We start from the raw sequence: 27,780 nt of genomic DNA, 5'->3' as shown, positions 1-27,780 counted from the left end.
AGGATTTTTTCTTTTGTTTTTTGAGACAGGGTTTCTTTGTGTTATAGCCCTGGCTGTACTGGAACTTTGGCCTCAAACTCACAGAGATTGCCTCCCTCTGTCTCCCAAGTGCTGGGATTAAAGGCGTGCACTACCACTGCCCAGCTGACACCTGCTTTTCAACATGGCAACAAAAAAGAAAACTAGAAGCTTCGAAATGGTCTAAAATCTGATAGTTATACAAGGTGGATTACATAGTTCTACTAAAGTAATTTTTGTTGAATTTCCTAGTATTTGAAACAAAAGATTATTCTGGAATGTGAAAGGCGAAACTGGTTTTTATACCACAGTTTTATTTAGTACATTTAAATACTAATCAAAAGAAATTATGAGAGATGGGGGTAGAGTTCATTGATGAAATATTTCCTAGTATACAAAATACCTTCACTCAAGCTCCATCATTATCTCACACAAACACAGGACAGGGACTGAAAGCACTTGCCTACCATGTGAGGTCAGGGTTCCTTCCATCACACACACACACACACACACACACACACACACACACACACACACACACACACACACACGCGCGAGAGGGGGGGGGGCACGAGAGTGAGACAGTCACAGAGCCTAGGGACCTGAGTTCAACCCCCCAGGATCCACATGGTAGAATCCAACAAACAACATTTGATCCTGGCACTTGAGAGACAAGCAGGCAGATCTCCAGGTTTGAAGCTAATCTGGTCTACAGAGTGAGTTCCTGGACAGCCAGGGATGCACAGAAAAACCAAAAACTGAACAAACAAATAAACAAACAAACAAACAAACAAACACAAAAGTCTGAGTAATGTGGTCAGACTGTATTAACTCCTCAGGCAGGACTACACTCAAAGAAAAAGCAACTATGTGAGGAAAGTACCTAACTAAGCACTGCTGTAGAGAACCAGTCACATCTGTGGAAAATTCAGGGAAAGTCCAATTGCACTTGCTTGTCTTGGAAATTAGAAAATCAAAATTCAGTCAAACAAGGGCTGGGATAATAGTATAGTAAAAAGCTTACACACCATCTGCAAAACCTTAAATTCAGTTCCTGGTACCACAAAACAAGAAAAAGAAACAAACCCAATCTTTTTTTTTTTTTTTTCGTTTTTCGAGACAGGGTTTCTCTGTAGCTTTGGAGCCTATCCTGGAACTAGCTCTTGTACACCAGGCTGGCCTCAAATACACAGAGATCCGCCTGCCTCTGCCTCCCGAGTGCTGGGATTAAAAGCGCTACTACCGCCCGGCTAACAAACCCAATCTTAGTCAAACAAACTTGCCTTTTCTTAAAGCAGCACTGGCATGGTGTGGTGGAGCGCTTGGAAGCAGAGGCAGGCAGATCACTGATAAGTCTAAGGTTACCCTGGTCTATAGAGGTAGTTCCATGACAGCCAGAGCTATACAGAGAAAATGTCTCGAAAAGCAATCTCTCCCCTAAAATAAGAAAGAAAAAAGTGGCATTAGGGGTGGTCTTAGGAGTTAAACCCCAGGGCTTTGAATATACTAGGCACATTCTGTTCTTCCTTGTTGGTCTTCTGAGTCAGAAAAGAACAATTAAAAAGTGGAAAGAAAATAGGACCCAGGGAAATAAGCAAATCTGAAAGGCCACTGTCAGTCCCTGAAGATTAAGAGTCCTATCTTGTAAGATAGGGAGTCCAGTAGGTGATCCCCTCTGTAAGAATCTGAACTCTGAAGGCACTGAAACTGAGACTGATTATGGAGATCGAGGGAAGAAACAAAGCTGTACTGGAGGTTTTATCACATCTCAACTTATTTTAAGGTAGCCTCTGGAGACCTGACAAGCAAGGTCGAGAGAGAGAAAGAAAAGAAAGAGAGGAAGAGAGATATAGGGAGGGAGGGAATGAATGTCTTGCTATGTGTCTCAATGATTCCACACAGGGATGGAAATTCGAAACTCAGCAGCACCAGCAACACACAAAGTCAGGTTTACTGGCACCTACCTACACCTATAATCCCATTATCTGAGCGGTAGAAGCAGGACAATTGGAAGCTCGAGTTCAGGGGCTGGAGAGATGATAGCTTGGTGGTTGAAAAGTTCCATTCCCAGCATTCACATGACAACTTCCAACCACCTGTAGCTCCAGTTTCAGGGACTCCAAAGTCCTCTTTTGACCTCAGGGGCACTGTATGTATGTGGTACAGAGAAGAGACATATATGCAGACAAAACACCCAAAGAAATTAAAACAAAACAAAAATTCTTAAGAGAGGACGCAGGTTTGGTTTCCAGTACCCATCTAACGTGCTCACAACCATGTGGACCTCCAGTTCTGGGGGAATCTGAACACCTCTTCTGGCCTCCACAGGCACCACATGCACATGGTGCACATACATACATGCAAACAACACAAGCATAAAATAAAAATAATTCTATTTTAGTTTTCTTTTTGAGACAGGGTCACTTCCTGGCCATCCTGGAACTCACTGTATAGACAAGGTTAGCCTCAAACCCAGAGATTCATCTATCTCTAGCCCACAAGTACTGGGAATAAAGGTGTGGGTTACTACACCTGGCTATAAATAAAATCATTGGCTACATAGTGACTTTGAGGCCAATACAAGTTCCGTGAGGACCTGCCTCAAATTTAAAGAGTTAATTTGATTTTTTTAAATTAGCTTTAAAAATTTTTTTATGTGTATGAGTGTTTTGCCTGCATGTGTGTGCATAGTGCCCTCAGAGGTCAGAAGAGAACACTGGAGCCCCTGAGGTTACAGATGGCTGTGAGGCACCATGTGGGTGCTGGGAATCAAACCTGGGTCTTCTGGAAGAATAAGTGCTCTTAACAGCTAAGCCAACTCTCTAGTCCCTTTATGATGATGATGATTTTGAGACTATCTCTGTATTATAGTCCTGGAGCTTACTGTGTAGATTAGGATGGCCTTGAACTCACAGGGATCTTCCTGTCTGACTCTTTGTGTATTAAATGTATATACTAACACACCTGGTCCCTCCATTATTTTGAGACAGGGTTTCTCTGTTTAACAGCCCTGGCTGTCCTGGAACTCACTTTGTAGACTAGTTGGTCTCAAACTCAGAGATCTGCCTGCCTCCTACCTCCAGAGTGCTGGAATTAAAGGAGTGAACAACCACCACCCAAGCCCTTTATTACTTTCTTAAATATTTATTTTTATTCTATGTATGAATGTTTCCCTACATGTATGTGCACCATACGCAAAGGGTCAGGTCCCCTGGAACTAGAGTACAAGCTGCCAGGACAGTACCAGCAATCAAACCTGCATCCTCTGGAGGGCAGTAAGTGCTCAACTGATGAGCCTAAATTCCAGTCCAATTTGATAATTTTAGCACAACTTATTCTTTCAAGAACCGTGGGAGACAATGTAACATAGGCATTAAGCTATATTCCAACAGGATATCCAAGTTGGATGGATGATCTACAAAGTATCTTCAGAAAAGATACAGTAGTATTCAGAACTAGACAGGTGGCAACAATAGTTTAATAGAAGCTAACTTTATTTTTTTCCTCATTTTTTTTAAAGAACAAGTATCCAACTTTAAGAAATTACTGGGTCTTTCCTGTTAAGAGACTCAATTACTGAAATTTTAAAAACTCAAGACACAGAGAAAATACTGGCATTGTACTAAATGAATAGGACTACTACTCTAGCTACCACACTGCACCTTACATAAATAACTTTTGGCCTAAGGTTGATGTCAGAAATCTTCCTCCAAGGTTCTTTCACCTTACTCTTGGAGGTCAGGTCTCTACCCAAAACCTAGTTTCACTAGCCAGCTTGCTCAGGGGAATTTCCTGGCTCTGCCTTCCAATGCTAGAATTACAGGTGGACAGTCACTCCTGCCTGGCATTTATCTGATTCTGGGCATCTGAACTTAAGCTCCCTTGCTTGAGACATCTCCATGAAACCCTTCTTTGACAGGGTCTTGCACTGTAGCTCCAGCTTGCCTTGTGTAGGTAGCCCCAGGCTGTCCCGGAACTTCTTACAGTCCAGCTTCAGCTCCTTAAGTTCTGTAATTACAAGCACATGCCACCATCCGTAGTTTAAACCACAATTTGTTTCTTTTGGTTTTTTGTTTTGTTGTCCTTTATGAGGCCAGGGTTTCACTGTGTACCTCTGGCTGGCCTCGAACTCAAGAGTTCCACCTGCCTTTGCCTCCTGAGTACTGGGATTAAAGGTGTACACCACTACCACCACCTGAAACCAGAATTTCTTATCTACAGTACTACATCTGAAAGGTGCTGCTTATGCTTTAGTATTGTCAGGCCCCCCACACACTCACATGCACCTGCAAAGAAGTGTGCCCATACAGTGCAAACACATACATACACAAAAGACAAATAGGGCTCTAACGATGGCTTTGTGAATAAACTTAGCATCAAGTCTTGATAACCTGGGTCTGACTTCCAAAATCTACATGATGGAAGAAGAGGACCACCAGGTGCCCCCCTCCTCACAATGGAAAAATATAATTTTTTTAAAAAAAAGATACTGGTGAATTAAATTGAGGAAAAAATAGAGCTTAATAAAATTACTGGATAGTGGTGCACCCCTTTAATCCCAGCACTTCAATAGCAGAGGCAAGTGGATCTCAGAGTTCAAGGTCAGCCTGTACACAGAGTAAATTCCAAGACAGCCAGGGCTACAGAGTAATCCCATCTAAAAAGCAACAAAACCCCCCAATAACAAAATGGATTAATAAGACCAACAATTAGAATTTTGACAGTTCCCATATTTTCTTTGACCTTCAAATTCCAAAGTTTCTTTCTTCTGTCTCTTTCTTTCTCTTGGAGACATGGTTTCTCTGTGTAGCTTTGGAGCCTGTCCTGAAAGGCCTCCTTAGATCAGGCTGGCCTTGAAATCAGAGATCCACCTGCCTTCTGCCTGGGTTAAAGGTGTGAGCCACAACCAACTAAGAAAACTTCCTGTTCAAAACAGTAAATAAGTGGAAGAGAAAAAAAAAAAAAACAGTAAATAGCCGGGCGGTGGTGGCGCACGCCTTTAATCCCAGCACTCGGGAGGTAGAGGCAGGCGGATCTCTGTGAGTTCGAGACCAGCCTGGTCTACAGAGCTAGTTCCAGGACAGGCTCCATAGTTACAGAGAAACCCTGTCTCGAAAAAGCAAAAAAAAAAAAAAAAAAAAAAAAAAAAAACAGTAAATATATTTGGCCATACTAAGGGTCTGGTTTTGAAATATAATATTTATAATAGCTGTGGATATAGCTCAGTGATAGAACTCTTGCATAAGGACTAGTCTGATACGCGCCATACCTTCCTAAAAAAAAATTACTGGGCTGATGAGATGGCTCAGTGGTTAAGAGCACTGGCTGCCTTTCTAGGTGGACCCAGGCTCAAACATTCCCAGCACCCACATGGCAGCTCACAACTGTCTATAACTCAGTTCCAGGGAATCAGAGACTGGCACACCAATGTGCACAAAACTAAATAAATTAAAAAAGAAAAAAGAAAAGAAAAAAATCACTTTAAAGCTGGGCATGATAACATATACCTGTATGCAACCACTCAAGAGGAAGATCACAAGTTCCACAGTCAGGACTACAAAGTAAGATCTAATTCCATAAAGGGTCACAATAATACACCTTACTGAAGGAGGAACCCATTGGGCATTATCTTTAGATGACAATTCTACTACACAAATGGGCCCTCTGCTTTTATTCCTACCAAAAAATATACAGCATTAATGCTTTAAAAGGCAATGCAAAAGTATTTCTTTTTTCCCCTTTATTTATTTATTTATTAAAGATTTCTGTCTCTTCCCCGCCACCGCCTCCCATTTCCCTCCCCCTTCCTCCAATCAAGTCCCCCTCTCTTGTCAGCTCAAAGAGCAATCAGGGTTCCCTGCCCTGTGGGAAGTCCAAGGACCACCCACCTCCATCCACGTCTAGTAAAGTGAGCATCCAAACTGCCCAGGCTCTTCAAAAGTATTTCTAACCTAAAACAAACTTATAAAAAATGACAAAACAAAAACACCAACATTTGAAGTCCTTTGTGTAAATTTTATTTTTCCACCTTACACCAGAAAACTAGTACCAATGTTAAATAAATGACACAGCAACAGTAGGATGTCTTCCAAAGTGAAACATTTAAATAAAAAAAAAAACAAGTTATTTTGTTATCATAACTCTACCCTAAAAACTTAACAGGCAGAAAAGTCATTAACTGTGTATTTTATTTTTTGATCAGACAACAGAGGCAAAATGAGTCTTAGTGTGAAGCTTAATCTCACTGGCCACCATTCTTTGGAACGTGCGGACAGAAACTTTGAGACCTAAAACCATCTAAAGTGGAACTCAACATTTACATCTGCAATAATTCCTGCTACCATTTGGATGTCTCTTAAAATAGGTGTGGCATAAGATGCAAACTCTCAGGTTCAGAGGTAAATAGCCTGTTATCCCTCCCCCCATTACAGGAGTACTAAATAAAAAATAGAATTGAACCCAAGTCTATTTAGGATTCAGGACCTAAATAGGTTCTTTTTACTAAATTCAATACCAGGTCTTTAAATTCTGCAAAAAGACCTTTTTTAAAAACAAAAACAAACGGGGCTGGAGAGATAGCCCAGTGGTTAAGAGCACTGACTATTCTTCCAGAGGACCCAGGTTCAATTCCCAACATCCACAGGGCAGCTCACAACCATCTGTAACGGTTCCGGGAGACCTGATACCCTTACACAGGCAAAACAACAATGCACAACAAATAAGGAAGGAAGAAAATGACTAAAATTAAAAACAAACAAAAAGACAGGGTCTTACTATGTAGCCCTGGCTGGTCTGGTGCTCTTTAGGTAAACCAGGCTGGCTTTGACCTCAGATTCACCTGCCTCTGCCTAAGTAATAGGTGCAAACTGATTTTTTAACAGCTAACAAAAACACTGCCATGTTGGGTGTAGTGGTACACACCTTTAATCTCAGCACTCTGGAGGCAGAGGCAGGCAGATCTCTGGGAGTACAAGGCCAGCCAGGTCTAATAGTGAGTTTTAGACCAACCAGGGATACGTGGTGAGATCGTCTCAAAAACAAACAAACAAAGCAAAACAAAACAAACTAAAACTACTGTCTTGAGGTGTAGATGGAGTGGCTGTCTGAGGGGCCTTAAAAACAAAGTCTTTGCTTTAAAGATGTATGAAGGTCACCTTAGGACATGTTTTAAGAAACTGGTTTATAAGATGGCTGTAAAAAATTAAAACAAAAACCAGGAGCACAACTACATGCTAACTACAGGAAAACATAGGTAGCTGCTGGTGGATAGTTAAGTCCTTAAGAATGATATCTGAAAATTCTTCAGTATATTCAAAGTGTGAAGTGCAACATTCTGGGAGGAAAACTTGTCAGAAAGACGGACGAACAGAAGTAAATAATGAAAATAAATAATCTCCAACTAAATTACACAGGGGGAAAAAAAGACCCAACATTGATGGGCGAAGCTTTGTTAACCAATCACCTTTAAGAAGTGGAACCTAGTTAAGGTGTGGCTACCTGGAGCCCAGTAAGAAAAACTGGGAGGGACCAAGTGCTGGCTCTCTCTGTGTGATTCCCACAGGACACAGTGGAACTTAGACTTCCCATTTCTGTGGCGTGAGTTTCCCCTTATAATAAGTAAAAATATAATTGTTTATCTTTAAGCTGGCCTGGTTATTTCCCGAATCAAGTTTTAACTTATACTCAACATGCTTGAAAATTTACTGTTTTGATTACCAGGCTTTGTTTTTTAAAGGAAGAGGACAAGAAAGAGTGCTTGTCTAGAATGTGCAGTACCACAGGTTCAACCTCCAGTAAAGGAAAAGAGACAAAAGAGTCGAGATTGGGGTTACAGTTCAGTTATGAGCACTTACATAGCATGTCCAAGGACTTAGGCTCAACCCACAGCAACACACACCAAAAAAAAAAAAAAAAAAAAAAAAAAAACGTACTTTTCACTGTGTGTTATGGTTTACCCCTGTAATCTCAGCATGCAGGAGACTCAGACAGAAGGATCGCCTTAAATTAAAGTCCAACCCTGGCTACACAGCTACGGCCCTATCTCAAAAAAATCCCAACCCCAAAAGGGCAAAACACAAAAATAAATGAGAGAGTTTATGATTTATATCAGGCATGGTGATATGGGCCTGTAATCCTTGTATTTAAGTGACAGAGGCAGGAGGGTCCCTACAAGTTCAAGGCCACCCTGGTTTACTAGCAAGTTCCAGGACAGTCAGAGAGTTACAGTGAGACCACATCTTAAAAATAAGCAAACAGGGCTGGAGAGATGGCTCAGAGGTTAAGAGCATTGCCTGCTCTACCAAAGGTCCTGAGTTCAGTTCCCAGCAACCACACGGTGGCTCACAACCCTCTGTTAATGGGGTCTGGTGCCCTCTTCTGGCCTGCAGGCATACACACAGACAGAATATTGTATACACAATAATTAAATAAATAAACATTTAAAAAAAATAAGCAAACAAACAAAAGCACTTGTAAACAAAGATTCTATCAGGCCAGCCAAATGGCTGTTGACTTCAATCTCAAGGATTCACAGGGTACAAAGAAAAAACTGACTGTGGAAAGTTATCCTCTAACCTCTATACACAGAGACATTGACAGACAGACACATACACGAGTTCATCCCCATTTGTAACAAATCATATAATTTCTACAGAAACAGAAAAGAGCTCATACTTATAATCCTAGCAGTGGGGAGACTGAGACAGGAGGTTTGTCAAGTTCAAAGTCAGTCTGGGCTAACATAAGTGAGTACCAGATTAGTCTGGGCTATAGAGTGAGGTAGGGACTATCTCAACACTGTCTCACAGGACTGTCCAACTCTCTCCCTATTCACAATTTATGGGAGGCAGAGGCAGGCGGATCTCTGTGAGTTCGAGACCAGCCTGGTCTACAAGAGCTAGTGCCAGGACAGACTCCAAAGCTACAGAGAAACCCTGTCTCGAAAAACTAAAAAAAACTACACTGGGTGTGACTTATATACTGATCCACACCTAAGCAACAACTCAGTGTCTCACTCACCCAGCAGGCCACACCAAACCCAAGATGTACAAGTCAAGAGTCTCTTTAGAAAGTAAGAACGTTTGGCATCAGAAAATCAAAATCAAGAATAAAAAAATAGCAACACCAGCATTGACATGATATATTATTAGCTGGTGATTTCATTAATAATCTTCACAATTCAGAATATTCTGAGATGTAAAGTACTAACCCCATTTTACAGATGAAGAAACTGAAGAACAGTTAAGTAAATCATCCCACGTAGCTATTACTCCAGCTGTAGAGGTTGAAACAACACAAACAAACAAACAAACAAACAAACAAAAAACAAGGCTTGAGAGACTGTGAGGTTTGATCCTCAACTTTCCAAGAGCAGAGTTCTTCCTACTAGCCTCCTAGTCCTCCTACCCCCTAACAACTTCAACGAATTCTAAATTCCATTCTCTCCCATCCAGTTCCTACCGCTGTCTTAGAAATTACCCCGGGGCACAGAGTAAGATCCTCAGGGTACCACAAAAAGCTACTAAGCTGAGATACAGTGTATTTATTATGATAAAATGCCAGCCAATTGTGAAGTTGAGAGCAACGGTATCTGGGGGTCCTTGGTATAGTACCTGCCAGAAGTATAGCAAGCACTCAGGGGCTGCTGAATTTCGTCGGGTGTGCCCGAGAAATCTCCTGACTAATCCAAATGGCCACTTTATACTTTTTAATACAAAAATGACACAATTTTCTAAAATTATCCCCTCTCCATTTCAGAGGGAGTATCTTTTCTTGAGACAGGACACACTATGGAATTGCAGGTACATAGTATGCAAATATATACTGTATTTTATATATATACACACACACACACACACACAGATTGCCTCTATCTCAAAGGCATACACCATCATAGCTTCTTATCTTCTGTTCACAGAGGCCAGAAGAAGGCATCAGATGACTTGGAGCTGAAGTTACAGACGGTTGTGAGCCACCATGTGGGTGCTAGGAATTGAACTCAGGCCCTCTGAGAAGCACAGCCACTTTTCTTAACTGTGGAGCCATCTCTCCAGCCCTGTCCATTCATTTTTAAGTGGGTGATTTTCTTAAAATTCATAGTGCATTAGTAAGATAGCTAAATTGAGAAATGCCCATTAGAGCATTAATCATAACTAAAAAAAATTCCAAGTGCTCACCTTTCTAAGACTAAAATGTTTCAGTTAATAAAAATCACTCAGAAAAATTCACAAGACTCAGAGTTAAAAGAACAGACAAAAGGTATTTGAGATCTGACATATACAAATTATGAAAAAAAATCCTCTAACCATATACTCAATCCTAAAATTTTCAGATAACAGTATTTTTCTCATGTAAGAAAACATCATCATAATTAAAAGGCGCTCACCCACCATAGCAACTGTTGCTAAGTAGGTTTTTTTTTTAAATCTAAGGCTAAAAGACACAAAATTTGCAGAAACAATAGAACACCACTCCTAGCTTTATCTTGTGATGTAATTATCTATTCCCTCAAACTTTTAAAAAGGCTCAATCCTTGATTTCTATAACATGTTTGGTCAACAACTGCTGGATTCTGATCTGTAACAAAATACTTAAATATTGGCTAGAAATTATCAATTGTTTCTTTTCTGTGGGAAAAAATTCCAACTGTTCACTTTTCTAAACAGACTAAAATGTTTCAGCTAATAAAAAACAACTCAGAACCTGGCGCTGGTGGCCCACGCCTTTAATCCCAGCACTCAGGAGGCAGAGGCAGATGGATCTCTGTGAGTTCGAGGCCAGCCCGGTCTACAAGAGCTAGCTCTAGGACAGGCTCCAAAGCTACAGAGAAACCCTGTCTCGAAAAACCAAACAAAAAACAAACAATAACAAACAACAACAAAAACCAAAAGAACTAAGACCAGTGTTAAAAGAATAGATGAAGTGGGGGCATTTGACATGTGACATATAGAAATTGTAAAATATTCACGCCTATAATTTCAGCACTTGGAAGGTCAAGGGACTAAGAGCAGAAACTCAAGGTCATCCTCAGCTACTTACTGAATTGGGGGCGGGGAACGAGGCGAGGCTTAACACAGAGTTTCTCGTGAAGCAGCTCTGGCTGTCCTGGAATTCACTGAGATCCGCCTTCCCCTTCCTCCCAAGTACTGGGATTAAAAGAATGCACCATTCTGGAATGGCTGTTTCTGGAACTTACTGTGTAGACCAAAATGGCCTTGAACTCAGAGATCCACTAGCCTCAGCTTCCCAAGTACTGGGATTAAGGTGTGTAGCATTATGCCTGGTTCGTAATTTTAAATCAGGTATTACAAGCATAATTAATTATTGTCTGAAAATGCTGAGCCCTTAGCAAATTAAATGGCAAACCTCATCAGATGTAGGTTTCTGCAATTATATATTTTTATACAAGTTGTAAAGTTACTATACATGTTATAAACAGTTAATATGTTGGGGACATTTTCTGAGCTAGGTACTGTCTTTCAACTAATCCTCACAATGACTCAATGAAGAAGCAAGCAGAGAGAACTAACTATAATCCCAGGTATTTTAGGGTGCTCAAGAATACAGTTTTTCTCATTTTCTCAATAAAAAAAAAAGATTTAAAAAAAAAAGATAATTGACATCAAAAAAAAAAAAAAGAATACAGGTTCAATGCCACGACTAGAGTCTTGACCAGGATCTTTTAGACAACTCTAGAGTCATCCTGGTTGCCCTTTAGAGGATAATTTTCCTTATTGCAAAGTCTAAAAACCAAACTTGAGCAGAGAATTTCAAAAGTCCATTATACCCTGAAATGTTAATTTGTCAACTGTATTTCAATGAAAGAAATGGTCTTACTTCCTTCATACTCTAATGTTTAGTTAGTCCAAATCTTCTGATTCCAACCTAAGGACACTATTAAAAGAACAAAGTCAAGCAGAGCACAGTGGACGCTACATGTAATACCAGTACTTGGAAGGCTGAGGCAAGGAATTGCTGTAAGTTCTAGGAAAGCGTGGGCTACAAAACGAGATCCTTTCACAAAAAGAAAAAATCATTTTGTAGATATGATTGCTAAATCTAACCTCAAATGACAATGACAGACAGAAATAAGTAATATCTTTGAGTAAGCTGCACTGTAAGAGAATAGACCCTGCCAACGTCCCTGACGCTGCCACAGTGATTCAGCACTAGATCCAGCACTTTAGCAGGTTATCTAGGCCCTTCATATTGCATCTGAGGACAGGAACAAAATATTTAAACATTAAGGGCTTGAGAGATGTCTCGGCTGTTAAGAGCACTTAGGTTAAAAGGACTCCAGTTCAATTTTCGGTCCCTGCATGGAAGCATACAACCATCTTGAATTCTCTCCAATTCCAGAGGAACGAATACCCTCTTTTGGTCCCTATGGACATTAGACATACATGCAGGCAACACACTCACACATATTTTAAATATCAAGCTCAAGGCATAAGTGCTACTCTATACATTATTCTAGGAATAATCTTTGCTGCTTTTGTTCTCTAGAAAACAATTAACTCAACATTCTGAAATAAACCTAGCAAAAGTCAGTGTAAAGTTTTCTATTGTTGCTGTAACAAATTACCAGAAACAAGAAAAAAAGCAACATAAATTACACCAGTTTCAGTAAATCAGAAGCAGAGCGGGCTTAATTGGATCTTGTTGAGTGGCCAACTAAGTCACACCCAAAGTATCAAGGAGCCATTTTTCTGGCTGGAAGCTCTGGGAGGAATCTGCTCCCTGCTCATTCAGGTTGTTGACTTAATTTCCTATGGTTGCTGGACTGGAGAACTGGCTCCTCTGACGGCTGGCTGTCAGCTGGAGCTCTCTTTTTTGCACAAAGCTGCTTGCTGTATTCATAGTTTCCCTGTTGCCAGCTCCCAGAATGGTAGGATGGAATCTCTAACTCCACCCAAAGTTCTCTGCTTAAAAAAAAAAATCTCACTATGTAGTCCTGGCTGACCTTATACTCAGACTCACTTGTATCTGCTTTTGGAATACTGGGATTAAGGGCATGGACTGCCCCATCCAGAAGCAGGTTCTTTGCTTTTTAGGGGAAACGGTGCTTAGACTAAATCTCCAGAGGGGGGAAAAAACAAAGAGTAATCCTTTGAGTCCCTTAAAATTCCCTACATCAGCAGTTCTCAACCTGTGGGTTGTATTCCCTTTGGGGATTGAACAACCCTTTCAGAGGAATCATGTATCACATATTTACATTATCATTCATAACAGTAGCAAAATTATAGCTATGAAGCAGCAATGAAATAATTTTATGGTTAGGGGTCACCACAACATGAGGAACTGTATTAAAAGGTTGCAGCATTAGGAAGACTGAAAACCACTGCCCTAAATAGTCTTTCTGCCACATAATATTCTAGGGATTAGGGTACCAACATTTTAGTGGGGTCATTGTCCACTATAGTTCATCCTACAGCCTCCAAAGATTTACATTCTCCCACAAAATACATTCATCCTATACCAAGTTAAAATTCCCAAAGGTCTCCAACCACTATAGCATCAAGACAAAGTCCAAAAGTCTCATCTAATGCTTTCAGGTTAAAAAAAAAAAACCTAAATCTCAGCTAGGAGTAGTGGCATACAACTGTAATGTCAGCATTTGGGAAGCAAAGACAAGAGAATAGTCAACAAATTCCTTCCAAGCCAGCCTGGTCTAGTGAGCTTCAGGTTAAGAAGGCATACATGGCAAAATCCTACCTCAAAACAAAATCAACAACAAAATATCATCATTTAATTTAGGTATAAGATGTTCTGGGCTACAGTGTTAACTAAAACATTTGGAATACAAACATAAGAAATACACCCAAAGTGATGCCAAAGTCCACTCCATTTCTTGCCCAAAGAAAATTCTCTGCTGCTTTGTTTCAATCCTCTAGGCTCTTGGTCTTAAGAGACAGGGGTTTAAGCATGCTCACGTCCTCTATATGCAACAATCGTCTTTAATTTTTCCTACTTCTTTTTTCTTTTTTTTAAATTGATATTTATTGAGCTCTACATTTTTCTCTACTCCCCTCCCTGTCTCTCCCCTCCCCCCAGGTCCCCATGCTCCCAATTTACTCAGGAGATCTTGTCTTTTTTCTACTTCTCATGTAGATTAGATCTATGTCTCTCTTAGTGTCTCTGCTTTATGTTTAAAAACCACCTATGAGTGAGTACATGTGATAATTGTCTTTCTGTATTTGGGTTTTTTTGCCAGAATTTTGAAGCTAAAAATACATCTTTTTTGTTTTTGTTTTGTTTTGTTTTTCAAGACAGGGTTTCTCTGTGGCTTTGGAGCCTGTCCTGGAACTAGCTCTAGCTCTTGTAGACCAGGCTGGTCTCGAACTCACAGAGATCCACCTGCCTCTGCCTCCTAAGTGCTGGGATTAAAGGCATGTGCCACCACTGTCCGGCTAATTTTTTTCCTACTTCTTTCAACGGACATTAGCATCGTTCCTTTGGGCATAAAGTTATCAAGAATGCAATGGGGCTTTCTTTAATTTCACGGGGGGGGGAGTCCACTCCCTTACAAAGATATTCACAATTAAAGCAAGCTTCACCTTCATCATTTTGCTAGGACATCTAAGTTAAAAAACACAACAAAAAAACACCTAAGTTTATTTGCAAATAAACTTATAAGCTCTGCCTTCCATGGCGCAAGATACAATTTCTGTTCCATTTGCTGTAACGTGTAACTCACTCCTATCTCAGACTTCACTAGTAAAGTCATTAGCATCCCATTCCTACTAACAATCTGTTCTAGGTCTTTTCTACCACATTCTTCAAAATTCTTCCAGCCTCCACCCACTGGCACTTCTATGTTTAGGTTAACAGTACACCCTACTCCTGGTACCAAAATCTATTCTAGTGTTCTGCTACCATAGTACCATCAATGTAGTGACTTATATCACCACAAATTTATTATCTTAAGTTTTCTATGGGTTATAAATTGGGTGAGCCTGGCTAGTTTAGGGTCTCAAGGCCAAAATCAAGTTATCTACAAAACTGTTTTACTTGCTGAGAACTCTGGAGAGGAATCCAGTTCTAAGTTCTTTTAGATATTGGCATTCAGTTCCTCGTGGTTGTAGGACTGTGGTCTTCATTCCCTTGCTATCAGATACTAGAGGGTACCCACATGCCTTCTCATATTCTCTTTGCAGCCTTCTCTAAATGCACCTAACCGAGTCCCTCTCATGCTTTAATCTGTCTGATTGCCCCATCCACCAATCTAATCCAGATGAAAAGGTACTCTGATTCTAAGTGCTCATGTAATCAATCTGTGACTAAGCCAGGATCCAGGTTAATTTTCTATTTTAAGATTTTGGGGGCTAGAGAGATGGCTCAATGGGTAAGGGGAAGTGCTGCTCTTCCAAAGGCCCTGAGTTTCATTCCTCGCACCCCCACCAGCACAGATTACAACTGCCCGTAACTCCAACTCCAGGGACTCAACACCTTTTTTCTGGCCTCCATCAGAACCCACATACATATAATTTAAAATAAAATCTTTCAGAGAGTCTTAACATTAACTACACCTGCAAAGTTCTTTTCTACTACATAACAATGTATTTACAGACTGTGTAGATAGACACACACAGGTAAGGTATCATTTGTTTTTCAAGACAGAATGATTTCTCTATGTAGCTCTGGCTGTCCTGGAACTCACTCTGTAGACCAGAAAGGACTCAAATTCAGAGATCTGCCTGCCCCTGCCACCCAAGTGCTGGGATTAAAGGGGTGTACCACCACCTACCTGGCTTAAATCTATTTCTAAGAAAAGTCTTCCTTGTCTTTAAATGACTGTAAGATGTAAAAATGTTATGGTCAGGCCCGAGTTGGTGCTAAGGGGGTAAACAAAGACCTAAATTCAATCCTGAGCATCAACATAAAAAGTCAGGTGCAGAAATCCTAGCATAGGTGGGAGGTAGGAACAAGAGCATCTCTGGTGCTGGCTGGACGGCTCATTGAGCTAAATCATGGAATTCCAGATTTAGTGAGATATTGTCTCAGGAAAAGAAAATGAATGCTAAAATGCTGGGTGGTGGTCCACACCTTTAATACCAGTCAGAGGCAAATGGATCTCTAAGTTCGAGGCCAGCCTAGTCTATAGCCAGAGTGACACAGAAAAGCCCTGTATCGAAAAACAAAAACCAAACAAATGAGAAAGTAAAATAAGGTAGAGGGGTTGAAGAGCTAGCCTAGTAGCTAAGAATGAGTATTGCTTAGCTGGGCAGTGGTGGAGCACACCTTAAATCCCAGCACTTGGAAGGCAGAGGCAGGCGGATCTCTGTGAGTTCGAGGTCAGCCTGGTCTACAAGAGCTAGTTCCAGGACAGGCTCCAAAGCTACAGTGAAACCCCATGTCGGAAAAAGGAAAAGAAAAAAAAAATTTTTTTAAATGAATGAGATTTGTTTTTGTAGAGGATGGAAGTTCAGTTCCCACCACCCATACTGGGCAACTCATAACTGCCTGTAATTCCAGCTCCAGAACTTCCAGCCCATTCTGGCCTCCTTGGCTACCTGCACTCATGTGCACACACATATCCCCACACAGACAAAGAATTTTTTTTCTTTTTGTTTTTCTAGACAGGGCTTCTCCGTGTAGCCCTGACTGTCCTGGAGCTTGATCTATAAACTAGGTTGGCCTCAAAATCAGATATCTGCCTGCCTCTGCCTCCTGAGTGCTGAGATTAAAGGTGTGAGCCACCACCACCACCACCCAATAGTCCAGACACAGATCTTTAAAACAAAACAAAACAAAGAAAAGGTTTAATAACTTAAAAAGGCAGAGAGCAACTGAGTAAGACACCTGGCCTCCATGTTCACCTACAGACAAAAAGCATACACATGAATGTATACACACACACACACATACGAAATGTTATGTTCAGAGACAAATCCAGTACCAAGAAGCTGGGTGTGGTAATCACACCTGTAATTCCTTATATTTGAAGGCTTAGGCAAGTGGACTCGAGACCATCCTGGGCTACAAAATACAAAAGCAAGCAAACAGTAACAGAGTGGATGAATCAAAACCTCATCATGGAAATGTTACTGCCTAGTTCAGTCAAGTCCCAACTTCCAGGTAACCCAGAAACTGGTCCATGATCTCCCTTCTCCCTTGAGTACTTGATTTTCTGTTCTTGTTTTCCATAAAAGCCAAAATAAAGCAGGTATGGTGTGCTTAGTTTGCGTCAAGGAAAAGCTGCCAAAGAGTAACCTAACTTTGCAACTATTAATAAAACCAATCTAAGTAAATATCCAACCCTTTCCTTCTTTCTTCAAGTTACACATCCTCCTCCAATAACAAACTAAGGCCAAATATTTCAAAGTCAAGGAAGGACAAGCTTGCCCTGGTAGGACTGCAGCAGGTGAACTTTTCAAGACGACATATAGGGAAGAAGTTAGTGTCTGTCCTGGACTTTCAGCCTCAGGTCTACTAAGTAATTATAACCAGCTACAGAGATGATTGCTGAAGTGACGCCTAACAATAAGCTGTACCTAGATGGGAGGAATTCTGAACATATCAACTAGCCCCTTTAATAACAAGTCATATGGACTGAACACTTAATGTTTGCTACATAGTCTAGCAAACACTTGAAACAAACTATCTTAAGACACTCCTTAACACAAACTTATAAACTTGTAAACTAGGAAATACCACCATTTAACAAGTAGAAAAACAATGCCTCCAGAGGTTAGGTCACACAGCTAAGTCACTGGTTCTGATATCTGAGAACCTTAGGGAAGTTTTACTTCATTGTCACCGGCCTATATGGCCAGTTATTTGACGAAATGAGGTCTCCAAGTTTTGGGGGGCAAAAAAAAAACTTCCCTCCCTACTTTGGTTTTCATTTTTTTTCTCCCCTAGGCCCTTTCCAAAAAAATTCAACAGTTACAAGAGAAATCAGTTCTCCAAATAACCTGCCACCTTTTCAGAAAGCATTATTCCCCCACAACAGCAAAGACAAGGAAGCAATTCTCCCAACTCTGACCCTGCTTCCCCAAAACAAACTCCAGAAGTTTCACCCATTACAGGCCTAATCTAGATCTGTTCCAAAACTGCAAAAAAATCAAAGAAACAAACTCGAAAGTACTCTTCTTTCAAAAGGTCATTAACATGTCTAAACTCTTAGCCAACTTTCTTCTTTCTTCCACTACCTCTCCTCCTCCACCCGGGCTTCCAAGGAGCCCTCAAGCCCAAATCCGCTCGGTCGGCCCCAATTTGCGCTTCCCTCGCCCTTCCTCACCAGCACCCTCCACCTGGCACCGGGTCTGCAGGTAGGAAGTTCAGCCCCGCCCAGAGGAACCCCAGGAAGGGCCCTCTCCCCGCTGCCCCGCGCGGCGCAGGGATCCGTGCCACTCTGCCCAGCAGGCCCCATCCCTCCGTGCGCCTCCCCAGCACCCGCGCGCGCCCCCCACCTCCAAGTTGTCCCTTAGTCTCCGCCCAGTCCAGCCTCCCTCCTGCAAGAAGCCGGAGTCTGACAACCAGCTCCCCACCCTCGCACCGGCCGATCCCTCCGCCTCGCTCTGCGCACTCCGGGACGGCGGCGAGAGTCCGGGATGGACTGCAGGGGCCTCGGCTGCTGTGTGCGGCGAGGGGGGCAGGGGAAGGCGACAGGCCGCCTGGGCGGAGAGCGTGCAGGACGACCTCGCCCTGCTGCCTGGGCCTGGGCTCACCCGCGCGCCCCGATGACCTCGGCCAGCGGCTCCCTAGGTACCTGTGGTGGAAGCGGCAGCGGCACTAGCCGCGCTCCCCTCTCCTCACACAGACAATATGGCGGCGGCGGAGGAGGAGACACACGGCTCGGCCGCCAGCCGCAGGGACCAGAGCGAGGCTACAGCCTCCAATGCCGGAAGCGGAAGCCCCCTCCCAACCAGCGGCAAGGCGGAGCCGGAAAGGGCGGAGCCGCCCCGCCCTCGTAGGCTCCCTGCAGCCTTGCTGGCTAGTTCAGTGTCATCTGAGAGCGTTCGGGGTGAGCCTGCGGAGCTGAATTGGAATTCTGATCGTAAAACTTAATAGTGCGAATTCTAACAGAGAGGTGCATTTTAGTTAGAACCTGTAATAGGTGGCTAGGCAAACTATGAGCGTCCCATCAAGCATACAAACGGTTGGATTGACCCAGCCGAAGATGGCGTTTCGTTAGGTTTCCCGCACTACGCCTAGCGAGAGAGCCACTAGCCGACGAGGCCCTTCCTTTCTGCAAAGAAGCATGCGCGACCTTCCGTACTGTAGAGTGAAGCATCCTGGGAACTGAAGTCTGTCCTGCCTGGACCCCTGGTCTAGGTTTTGGTTTCCAGCAGCACTTTTTTCCCCTTCAAACTTAAGAGTTTAGACTAACGAAAGTTGGGTACCGTAGGTGGCGTGACTCTAGGTTCTACAGTTCTGTAATCTAGGAAAAGCTAGTAATAGCTCTAGAGAAGAAGGCCCGGTTCCATCTATGGAATCCTACCCAGAGCTGCCTACTTGGACCACTATAGGGTTGTCTGCCTTTCAATCCACCCTCATCCTCACTCTGTTTGCACGCTTTTCCTTCTCCAAACAGGCGCGGGGCTCTTTCTGCTATGCATACCAGAGTATGTTCTCCTTTTGCTCAAAATACTCCTGTGGGGAGTCTCAAAATTCTCTCTTGTGCACTAACACTCGGCTTATATTCAATATCGCCCACCCCCCAAAAAAATTTGCTCAAACCCCTTCCTTTTAGTCTCTTACCTTCTGTAAAATTCCTGATGTCCCACTTACTAAGACTGAAAACTGCCGGAACTTGGCATTGTTGGCTCCCTCTCTTTGAACTGTGCTACAATTACCTTGTGGACTGGAGAACTTGTATGCATAGGTCAAATTCATTCAGGGGGTTTCTCTTCTGAGGAACTGCTCTCCTTGAGTTCCCAAACCCAGGTGCCGTCGCGTAGCAGTCTGAGGTCCCTAGCTGACCTCCTCCATCAGACTGGGAGCCCCCTAGCAGACAAGAAGCTGGTGTGTCTGTCTGCGAGAGCTGCTGCACGCTATTGATTATTAGCCTCGCCTCTGGTGGGGCAGAGGTGTGAGGGCTGGAACAAGGGTGAGGAGGCTGGGTTATTTCTGTAGCAGCCATTCTCCCTAGCTGCCTCAGAATAACTGTGTGTTCCAGGGCTATGCTTTCCACCCTCTGCAACCCTCCTTTCACAGTGTGTCAGCTGACGGGCACCTCTGCTCCCAAGGAGACTCTCCTGCCCCCACCATGAAAGAATGAAGGTGGCTTGCAGATATGTACCGACGGCTTTAGAGAGCTGTCAGTTACCTTTCATGGGCCTCTCCCAGACAGGCCTGTGATGTTTGATCCCAGTTGCCTGAGCATCCACAATTATCTGGGTGTCTGCAATCTAAAACCATTCTCTCCCCTGGGCCCCAGTTTTCCCATCTGTGAACTGAGGTGATCAAACAAGATGATCTCAAGGTTACCCAGCTGGGCATGGTGATGCATGTCTGTAGTGACCGCACTGGAGAGGTAGAGGCAGGAAGATCAGGAGTTTGAGGCCAGCCTGGAGTTCGTGAGACCAGTCACAAACAAACCAGAGAGCTGTATCTGGGATGTAGCGCCGTTGGTACAGTGTTTGCCTAGCATGTTCTAAGCTCTCAGTTCAATTCCCACAGTCTGCATAAACTGAATCTGGTGACCCTTAATTGCAACCCCAGGACTTGGGATTAGTGAGTTTGAGACCAGCGCTACATCAGATCCTGTCTCAGATGATAGAAGATAGATAGATAGATAGATAGATAGATAAATAGATAGATAGATAGATAATAGATAGATAGATAGATAGATAGATAGATAGATAGATAGATGAGATAGATAGTAGATGAATGGATAGATAGAAGATATAGATAGATAGAGAAATAGACAGACAGACAGATGCTATGAAGGACAACAAGGAGCTGTGAGTAGATTTAGAGCTTTAGATAGCCTAAGTGTTATGAATGAAAATGGTAAGTGGTTCTAAAGTATCCAGCAGCACAGAAGCTCACTCTAGGAAGGGAAAAACAGGTACAGAGGTCCCAAGGCAGAAAAGAGCTTGCTGCATTTGAAGTCGGCCTAGGTTCGGAAACACTTATAACCAAGGAAGAAAGGAGTAGAGAATATGGGAGAAGAGTGGTCAGGACACTGGCCGTTTCAAGGAAGCCGTGCCTTTGAGTGAAATGGAGGTCTTGGGCTTAGCACATCTGCCTCTCTGATGACAGTGTCGATCTGAGCAGTGCATAGATGGCCTGAGTTTTTATTTATGTATCTATTGTATTGGGTGTGCATATGTGTGTATACATGTGTATGTGCACTGTGTTTATGTTTGTACAGGTGACTACAAAGGCCAGAGTGGACAGACAGTTACAGTCAGTTGTGAGTCACCAAACCTGAGTCCTCTGCAAAAGTAGCAAGTGCTCTAAACCTCTGAGTCATCTCTCCAGCTCCCCCCCCCACTTTTTTCAAAAACATCTTATCACACTTTTAGCCCAGGCTGGATCAAACCCTTGACAATTCTTATGCCTTAACCTCCCAAGTGCTTAGATCTGAGTCTGAAGCCACTACAGGCTCAACCATCAGGATTGATTTTTTTTCTTTTCTCTTTCCTTTTTTTTAAAAAATTTAGCTGGTGATAGTGGCTCATGCCTTTAATCTCAGCATTTGGGAGGTACAGGCAGGCAGATCTCTGTGAGTTCGAGGCTAGTGTTGCCTACAAGAGATAGTTCCAAGGAAGCTAGGACTGTTATACAGAGAAACCTTGTCTCAAAAAACAACAACAAAAAAACAAACAAACAAAAAAGCGTGTGTGTGTGTGTGTGTGTGTGTGTGTGTGTATGCATGTGGGGATTGAGAACAATTTGGAGGAGTCTGCTTTTCCCCTCCTCTGTATAGGGTCTGGAGATGGAACCCAGGTTGCCAGGCTTGGCAGCAGTGCTTTGACTGGCTGAGCCATCCCACCAGACCCCCTTACCAGGATTTCTGCTTGCTGGATCCTGTTTACCTCTGAGGACAAGGATGCCAGAAGCCAGAAGATTCTCCTCAGGTAGACTGGTTGAAATCATTGGATCCAACAGGGCTGCCAGGGTTACTGCCAGACTACCTCCAACTTCATTACGATCTCATCTGCATACTAAATGGTACACTCTCCAGTGCCTTGACAATTGGCAATTGTCATAGCAACGCCTGGAAAGAACCGTGAAAGGAGGGAAAAGAGGGCTGCAGACCTAGCAGAGTAGGGAAAGCATATACCTCCCAAATATGAGGATCTGAGTTTAATCCTAAGAACCAAGAGGGGGAAAAAGTCCAAAAGATGTGGTAACACAGACTTGTATTGCCAGCACTGAGCAGGCAAAGGCAGGTGGAGCCCTGAGGCCTAAAGACCAGCCAGCCTAACCTAAATGGTGAATACCAGGCCAAGTAAAAACACCGTCCCAAAACCAAGGTGCTGCCTGACAAGCAATGCCTGCGGTTGACCTATGACCTGTATAAACAAGCATAAGCACACATGCACAGGCATCCACACACAAACACATAAAAAGAAAAAAATGAGGGGCTGGAGATGTGACTTAGGGACTAAGAGTACTTGTTCCTTCAAAGGGCCTGAATCCAATTTCCAGTGCCCACATGGTGTCTCATAACCATCTGTTATTCCAGTTCCAGGAGACCCTATGCCCTCTGTGGCACATAAACATACATACAAGTAAAACACTCATGCATATTTTTAAAAAGAAGTCGAAATTGCTTGCCTCATGTTGTATGCAGAATGCTCTTTTTCATGTTTAATCCTCATATAATAAGACAAGGTAGAATGAAAACTGTCCCATTGTACCAATGTGGAAACTGAGGGAGATCACAGCCTTCTAGCCTCGGTCATTAGAGCTCATTTCTGTACTGTGACCCTGATATCAGATTTCTGCTGCTTAGCAAGCTAACGAAAAGCACAGTGACTTAAATGACACCATCCATTTGTTTGCTGCCTCCGCAGTTTACGGATTTACCTTGGGACAGCTCTTTGCTTTATTGCATGGTTTTGTGTGGGCTCACTCTGTGTCTGTAGTCAGCAAGCTGAATGTTCCTCTGTACCCTTCTCTACACATCTGAAAAATGGCTGCTACTGTGGTCTGAATATTGGTTCTCCTCAATCTGGCTTCTCCAGTAAATAAGCTCTGGCTTCCTTAAGTGATGACCTTCAAAAGGAAGAGAATACAAGCAATAAGACTTCTTCAGGGGATGCTAGAACATTATCTCTACCTTATTCTATTGATGAAAGCCAGTCATGTGACACTAGCCATCTCAGATTCAGGAAGACCACTCGGGGTGTGTGTGTGTGTGTCTGTGTGTCTGTGTGTCTGTGTGTCTGTGCCAAGGAAAGTATGTGGAGATCAGAAGACAATGATGATGTTATTCTTTGGGTGCCACTTTTTTTTTGACCCGGGGTCTCTTACTAGCCTGAAATTCACCTGCTGACTGATCAGCAAGCCTCAGGGACCCACCTATCTCTGCTTCCTCATCTGTTATGGAATATTATTTCAAGATATGCCACATTTGTTTATGCTGTGGGAGCATTTGTTTTAATAATGCAAAGATATGTAGCATTCTTTTATGTTACATTTGTTTAACTCTGTGAAACTGTGATTCTTTGCCTGTCTAACAGCAAAATAGTGAGGCAGGAGAAAGGATAGGTGGGGTTGGCAAGCAGAGAGAATGAATAGAAGGAGAAATCTGGAAGGAGAAGGTCCTGAAGCAAGAGAATCTAGGAGCGAGAGAAGGAGGAGGACTCAAGGGGCCAGCCACCCAGCTACACAACCAGCAACTGAGTAAGTGAGAAGGAAAGATATACACAATAGAGAAAAAGAAAAGCCCAGAGGCAGAAGATAGTCAGGATGATTTAAGTTAAGGAAAGCTGGCTAGCAACAAGCCAAGCTAAGGCCGGGCATTTATAAGCAGTTATTAAACTTTGTGTGGATTTATTTGGGAGCTAAGTGGCAGGCCCCCAGAAGAACTACAGAGTAAAAGAGTAAAACAACCAACAACACCCATCACCAGAATTAGAAGCATGCAGCATCACACTTGCCTTTTTTTAAGATTTATTTATTTTTATTGTATGTGTATTTATTTATTTTATATGCCTGTACTTATGTGTACCCTGGGTGTGCCTGGTGCCTAAGGAGGCTAGAAGATGGTGTCTGACCCCTGGAACTGAAGTTACAGACAGTTTTGAACTACCATGCTGGTGCTGGGAACCCAACCTGGGTCCTCTTCAGGAGCAAGTGCTCTTAACCTCTATCCCTCATACCTAACTTTTTTTTTTTTTTTACTACATTGGCTCTGAGGATGGAACTAGCTTCCCATGCTTAGGAGGCTTGTTCTTTACTAACTGAGCTAGTTCTTCAGCCCAAGGACTCAGAGTTTTGAGCATTTACTATATCTCAAAACAAACTTCAAGATGCTTTTTATATTTTAACTCTTGTAGTCATAACAGGACTCCTGTGACTCTTCCTTAGACGTTATACATATGCAGGTCAAGAGAGTATCAACAGTTTGTCCCAGGTCACAGCAGCACATCACAGTGACTAAGGAGAATGGGGATACTATTATGTCTTGACTTGGAGAACTGGCTCTGGTTTACTGATGGACAATAAAAAGCAAGAGACAAAACAATAGTTTGTTGACCACATTGGAAAATGGTGCTGGAGATGCATCTCAGACGTAGAACACTTGCCTGCCATGCACAAGGCCTAGGCTCAACTCCCAGTGCTAGGGAAAAAATTAGGAGGAGAGAGGCTGAGAATGTTTTGTCTGGGCATGCTGTTGTATTACATGCTATAATCCCAGCACCTGGGAGGTTGAGGCAGGAGGATTGTTAATGCAGCCCAGGCAATCCTGGACTACAAAGTGAGAACTAGGCAAGTCAAAGCTACATAGAGCCTGTGCCACCCCCCTCCAAAAAAAAAAAGACAAAAAGTGGGTATATGTGTTCTATAGAAGGGTCCAGGAGGGTCTGGCACCATCAGTTAGCAGAGCCCATCAGGAATGGAAAAAGCAGGAAGCTCTCACTTTCAGCATCCCTGTCTGTATTGTTTGATTTTTAAAATTGATTTATTTGTTTGTTTGTTTTGAGACAGTATCTTACTGTATATTCCTGGCTGGCCTCAAACTTGCTATACAGACCAGGCTGGTCTCAAACTCACAGAACTCTACCTGCCTCTGCCTCCCAAGTGCTGGATTAAAGGTGTATACCACCATTTTATTTTAATTTTTAAAATTCTCATTATAATAATAATTCTTATTATTGCGTTCACTTACTTTGTCTATGTGTGCACTAGTGTTCTGTAACACATAATAGAATGCAGAGGACAACTTCTGGGTGTTGGGGCTCTCCTTCTAGCCTGTGCTTCCCATGGACTGAACTCAGGTCATCAGGCACCAACTAAATGGTCTCACTGGCCCTGTTTGAATTTTTTTTTTAAACAACAAACATGAATTTTATTTTTACTACCCCATAAAATGGAAAGTGTTTAATATTGCTGCTGTTTGCTTGTTTGGTTTTGCAGTGCTAGGGATTGAACTTATGGCTTTGTGCATTCTAGACAGGACTCTACCACTGAGCTACATCCATAACCCTACAAAGTGCTTACTCAAAAATGTCTTTTGCCAGATGTGGTGATGTAGGCCTTTAATCCCAGCACTCAGGAGGCAGAGGCAAACGAATCTCCACGAGTTTGAGGACAGCCTGGTCTACAGAGTGTGCTCCAGGACAGACTGGGCTACACAGAGAAACTCTGTTTCAAAAAAAAAAATCAAAAGATAAATAAAAAATAAAAATGTATTTCAACTTGTTCCTCACCTCTGTCGTTTTCTGTTTGGCTTTTCCTTTGACTGTTTTTCCTTTTTCTGGCACCACACCCCTAACCCCTTATCAATTCTGGCCCGAAGCTTCCTCCTTCTGTAGGTCACCCTTACCGTGGCTGGAGGACAGTTTACTAAGTGCCAGGCTCTGTTCTTGCTTAAGAGTTTTCAGTAATAGCTGAGCATCACATCACATGCCTGTCAACCCAGCATTTGGAAGGTGGAGACAGGAGGATTAGGAATTCAAGTGTTGCTGTGAATAGAACACCCACACCCTTTGGCGGGGTACGCAGTTTGTAAATATGTCAGCAGTTTGGCTGGATTCCAGCAGTTGCCTAATAATGGTAGAAACTTGGACAAGTTCTTTGACCTCTCGGAGCCTCTGTTCCTTCCCTTAACTGTTAAAAAGCATAACAGACAGGCTGGAGAGATGGCTCAGTAGTTAAGAGCACTGCCTACTCTTCCAGAGGACCCCAGTTCAATTCCCAGCACCCACATGGGCAGCTGACAATTGTTTATAACTCCTGCTCCAGGGGATGTAACACCCTCACACAGAAATACATGAAGCAAAACGCCAATATACACGAAATACAAGTAAATAAACAATTTTTTAAAATCATAGCAAAAAGAAAAGATATATCTTATGGCCAGTTAAATGGCCTAGTGACTATTCATTCACTCTCTCCCAACTGGGGGCAGTTGCCACTTCTTGTCCAGAGATGTTAGGCTCACCCAAGTGACTTGATTATACACAAAATGACCAGGTGAACATTACAGTGTGGCCTTAGGAGTTCTTTCATGCAAGTATGGTGAATAGAATAGAATAGAATCCAAGCCCTCAGAAGGCTGAGGCGGGGTGATCATGAGTTCCAGAACAGCCTGGGCTACATAGCCATGCCTTCTTTTTATTTTAAACAACAAATGAACAAATAAAGGAGGGGAGTTCTATTTTCTTAAAAAAACAAACAACAGTTTCAGTAAACAAGGTAAGAACTGTTTAGCAGTCAGTGGCGGTGCAAGCCTTTATTCCCAGCAGCCAAGAGGCAGAAGCAGGCGGGGTCTCTTATATTTTTGGTTGTGAGTCTAGCCTTTAATGGCTGAACCATCCATCTCTCCAGCCCGGCGGCTGTGTGTGTGTGTGTGTGTGTGTGTGTGTGTGTGTGTGTGTGTGTGTGTGTCGTGTGCAGGTAAAGGTTAGCAAAGGACATCGGGTATCTTCCACTATCAATTTCCATCTTATTCCTTTCTGTACTGGCTGGTTTTGTGTGTCAACTTGAGGCAAGCTGGAGTCATCAGAGAGGAAGACACCTCAGTTGAGGAAATGCCTTCATGGCATCCAGCTGCATTTTCTCAACTAGTGATCAGTGGGTAAGGGGCCAGCCCATGATGGGTGGTGTCATCCCTGGGCTGGTGGTTCTGGGTTCTCTAAAAAAGCAGGCTGAGCAAGCCCAGGGAAGTAAGCCAGTAAACAGTACCCCTCCATGGCCTCTGCATCAGTTCCTGCCTCCAGGTTCCAGCCCTGCTTGAGTTCCTGTTCTGACTTCCTCCTATGATGGACTATGATCTGGAAGTGTAAGTCAAATAAACCCTTTCCTCCCTAACTTGCTTTTTGGTCATGGTGTTTCATTGCAACAATAGAAACTCTAACTACGACACTCTTAGACAGGGTTTCTCGCTGACTGAGGCTCAGCATTTTGATTCAGCTGGTTGGCTAGTGAGCTCCCAGGGCTTCTAGGCACACACAGCCATGTTCTTTTTGCGTGGATTCTGGGGGTACAAACTCAGGTCCTTTTCCTTGAAGAATAAGTGTTCTTACCCATTAAACCATTTCCCCAGATTGCAGTAATTTAAAATTTTTTAGTTTTTGTATAGGGGTCTTTTGGTGGCATGTATGTCAGTGTGCCATGAGGTCAGAAAAGGGTGTC

The 27,780-nt window shown here is 42.8% G+C and overlaps 1 protein-coding gene across 5 annotated transcripts in view; it reads right to left on the bottom strand.

Annotated features, from left to right (window-relative positions):
- Csnk2a1 (casein kinase 2 alpha 1) overlaps nt 1–18,884 on the bottom strand; it is a 48,771-nt gene extending 29,887 nt beyond the window's left edge. Inside the window, exons 1-2 of one of the 5 annotated variants that reach the window (XM_075962490.1) lie at nt 18,731–18,857; nt 1,302–1,455 (exon numbers count right to left, since the gene is read on the bottom strand). The gene's annotated coding sequence lies outside the window, so the exon portion shown is untranslated. Of the gene's footprint in view, nt 1–1,301; nt 1,456–1,982; nt 2,166–18,517 lie in introns of all 5 variants that reach the window. The other 4 variants (XM_075962489.1, XM_075962487.1, XM_075962488.1 and 1 more) reach the window with 4 other exon arrangements.
- Between the last annotated feature and the right edge of the window lie 8,896 nt (nt 18,885–27,780).

This window comes from Microtus pennsylvanicus, chromosome 2, assembly GCF_037038515.1.
Source record: "Microtus pennsylvanicus isolate mMicPen1 chromosome 2, mMicPen1.hap1, whole genome shotgun sequence".
Classification (NCBI taxonomy): domain Eukaryota; kingdom Metazoa; phylum Chordata; class Mammalia; order Rodentia; family Cricetidae; genus Microtus; species Microtus pennsylvanicus.
The sequence above is the reverse complement of the archived record's forward strand: the minus strand, read 5'-3'. Positions and strand labels throughout refer to the sequence as shown.